A 4203-nucleotide genomic window follows, 5' to 3' on the forward strand; every position below is an offset into this window, starting at 1 on the left:
AGAACATTGGTGTTAAACTGTTTTCCCAAATTGAATCAATGGCTTAAGAAGACACCACAGCAGAAATGATCATATTAATAATATGAAAATATTTTTTACATTATGATCACAGCTTACCTTTCCAAATTAAGATTAATGGATATACGAGTGATAGATAATTGTTTGTCCCTAAAATGTATTGTTTTATAATTTTATAAAATAGTTTAGTTGTAATTTCGACATACAATCTCACAAAACCGTCGATTGTAGAAGTAAATAAATAAAGTCATTAACATATTTATTTATTTTTAATAAATAAATAAATTTATTTAATTTACACAGTTAATTTGGAACAAATCCCATTAGCAAATGTTCACGCTTTTCTCTATAACTTCTTAATCAGCAAGGAATGTGAATTGAAGTTCATATTATTGTGCATTAACTTAAGAAAATATAGAGGAACTAAATATGAAAACTGTACAATTAGACTGTATTTGTCGTTTTGGGTCACTATTTGACTGGACTACACAATCTTTACTGTTGTCAAGCGTTATTGATTTGCTATAATTTCTGCACCGCCAGCGCCCGCGGTTCCTCCAAGTACTACACTTGTCCTCTTCAACACCTACCTTCATTTCATATAAAATATCTTCAAAAACTGCGTTCTACTTCTTGATATGATTTATTCTCGTTTCTATTTTAGGCTTCTGCTTGTGCAAATTTTATAAATATTTCTATATTCATACCATGACTATTAAAATAAAAAATATACCACTGTGTGCTTACATTATTTGATAGAAAACATTTGTTTTGTTAAAAATAATAATAAAAAAGAAGTCGGAATGTTGAGAAATAATTAATAATTTAAGGAACTTGTTGTAGTTTCGTGCTGTATGAATTTTATTTAGATAAGTAGACATTTAAATGGAATGTAGGTAAAGAATTCAAATGTGAGGTTATGTACAAAAACAGTACCAAAGATGGAAATCCTGCTTGATGTTCAGCATTCGTTCGAATTAAAACGTATGTATATATACATTTTTTTTTCATATTTGACGAAGTGGAGCGAATTTGATTGGGATGGGAAAGATCCTGCATTACCAACTGTGTACACTTTGTTCTCAATTTTTTTTTTCGATTTAGAATTTAATATTTTGGGTGAACGTGTTATTTTCTGTTATTATCATCCAAATTCTTTAAGTATTATTTCCAAAATTGGAATCGAAAATAATTAGGTCACTAAAGTTCCCTCATATATCTTTGTTTGCTTACTACCGACATTAGAGAAGCGAGATTAAAAAAAAAATTAACACAAAAACTTCTGACGAGAACAAAGTGTCTGAAATTCCTATAAGTTAATAAAAAATATATTTTTATTTAGATTGCTGATTTTTAACACTTTCATATAGTCCGGGATCTCATCTCGCCAATTCAAGGTTAAAAGGGAAAGACGGTAAATAGGAGTACGGATTTTACTGCATCATTTAATACAAACAAAATTAAAGTTATTTTAGGGGAAGCTTTTTTTTTAATTCCGCTTTTAAGCCTTATCAGACTATTAGAATAAGATATTAAATACCACTTAATTATATATCGATTTGAGAGTTTGATCAAATTGTTAGAACCGTTTTTCAGAAAATGGTAAAATCGATTATATAAAATAGCATTTCCGCTAAGCCGATTTTAACAAAAGAGATGCTGTGACGTTCCTGACATATACCTTTCTTAAATAAGTAATTTAAGTCTTGTAGAATTTTTTATTTTTAAGTCAGATTGTTCACATTCCTACGCACATACCATTGTGCGAGACATGATTATTTAAACTCAAAGATCCTTTCCAACCCCATGGTAAGAATAGGTTGGTCACCTGTAGATAACTAGGCAAACATCACCTTCGCTGAGGATTGCTTTTAAATAAAAAAAAAAGATCCTTAAAACCTATATTTCCGTTATAAACAAAAAGGTTCCAATTATTTCACCATCGTAATATTTCCTCCTTCTACATCAAATTTAAAAATTCTCTTATCGCTTTTAGGTGTAAGAGCACGTCTTTTGTGAAATATTGAGAGTAGAAAGGAGGTCTCGGGCTTGCTGAGAAAGACGAAACAAATAAAGAAAGTCTATAAAGCTATCTCTTGTACAGCCCTGAAGAAGCCCTACTAAGTGGGGCGAAACGTCGGATAATAAAAAGCTGAAAACTATTTTTGTTCTTTTTGGACCGCAATCCTGCCCATCTTCATATTTGAAATTATATGGTCAATTATCTACTTATATAATAAAAATAAAGAGATTTTATTGAAATACGAAAATTAAATTTATTTTACTTAATAATATTTAAAGTGTAGTTAGAATTGTTGTAATTTAAAAAGGTTGGACGATTTTGTATTAAAAATTGATTTAACTTTCTACAGTACAATTCGCTCCATTTATTTGTGGTCAAAAGTATTTTTATTTCACTATAGAACCCTGATAACTTCCTACGAGGTTTAGATGCCGAGACAATTAATATAAATAAAATGGCTGATTTCAGAGGGTTTGAGGAAAAATAGTTTGAATATTGCAGCTACTACAGACGCTTAATTTTTATTTTAAGCATCAATACACTAACTTATGCCACTATCAATAAAAACTTCGTTGCATGTTAAAAGGGCAGATCTCCGTCTAATGTGAGAATTTTCAACGCCACGTGGATTGATTAAAAAACCTATTTTTTTCGTTTTAATTTCCCAAAAGTTGTCTTGAAGATGTAGTGATACGGCTATCTGATCAATACAGCAACTACTGTATAACTACAGCCGAAAGCTAAGGGCTAACATGACACTACCTAGTTGCTAAGATGTTAACTACGATCATCAGACAAATGTAATATATTGAAATACGTTTATTTGTTGTAAACACTTCAATGGTACAAATGTAATAACCATGTTATTTTTTGTAGTATTTATAAATGAGTCAGTTGAATCAATAACGTTTACAATAGAATGTTCTGATCTATTAAAAGCTAATGTCTTACACGTGATATATCTTGATGGTATTTAATGGTGCAGAGAGACCACTCAGCGCAATTTGATGAACCTTATTGTGAATATTCTCTTTAGCATTTCACCTCCCTTGGAGGCAGTGTATTATAATATTGATTGTGGTTCAGTATATTCTATGAGTATTTTGGGACAACTTTATTGAGATATTATTCTAGTATCCGTTCTATGAAATTCTCCTCCTTCCTATAGGCTCTGTCGCTTTGTCAAGACCTACAATGAACACCTGTAGGACTAGCATACACCTCTTCACGACCGTAGGCGCCTACCTTACAGAGTGGAGTTTCCATCCAAGATTGATGGTGAATAATCATAAAACTCATCCTGTTAGTTCATCTCCTATATAGCTACCTAACCTATGAACATGCATTGTCGAGGCCTTTTGATCACCTCTAGTTGGTGCCAGGACCGGTTATACACAGCTACTTCAAAAAACAAAACTTTACTTTTAACATTATAACGAATCACTCATAAACCAAACAAGGTCGAAGTGCATGCACGAGAACCTTCTTGGTAAAGATAAATGTGATGGACAGGTTTATATTGCTTAGCTCACGTTTGAAAATGTAGAAGAATTAATCTGTCTCGGAACTCAGATGAGTTCAGAAACGACATTGATCACGTAATCTTTCGTCGGATGATGGTAACAAACAGGTGCTTCCATGAACTCCAGAGACACACTAAGAGTAGACAGGTATCTAGGACAACCAAAGAACGTCTAAGACTCATATTAGACCCGACTTATGAATAGGAATGCTGGAAACTACTGAGAGCTCAGGAGCTCGCTCTTGTCCAATCTTCCGTTGAGTCTATCGGAGGGGGAGGGGGGGGGGTGTAATAATGTAGCTTGAAGACAGCACACTAATACATCAGCTCAGAATTAGTGTACCGATCCTTTACGATGACGCCTACATTGTCAGTCGTTACGAAAGGCCCACTACGATGGGCGGGACATCGGGCAGGAATGGCCGAGGACCGAGCCCCAAGGAAAATGTTGGACGAGCAGCATTAAGTTTTAATATCTGTTACGGCGGGTAGGGGTTCGAAAGGAACCTTTACTAGCCCAACCGTGAAAAGAAAAGAAATGGTCGAATTTTGTTATTTTTTATTTTCAAATAATTAAAAATAATAAAAGGAACCAAAAAATATACAAACTAGAAGAAAAAAAAGAAAGCTTAATAATATT

This window comes from Halyomorpha halys, unplaced genomic scaffold (genome assembly GCF_000696795.3).
Source record: "Halyomorpha halys isolate HHAL.00 unplaced genomic scaffold, Hhal_1.1 Scaffold493.1, whole genome shotgun sequence".
Taxonomy (NCBI): domain Eukaryota; kingdom Metazoa; phylum Arthropoda; class Insecta; order Hemiptera; family Pentatomidae; genus Halyomorpha; species Halyomorpha halys.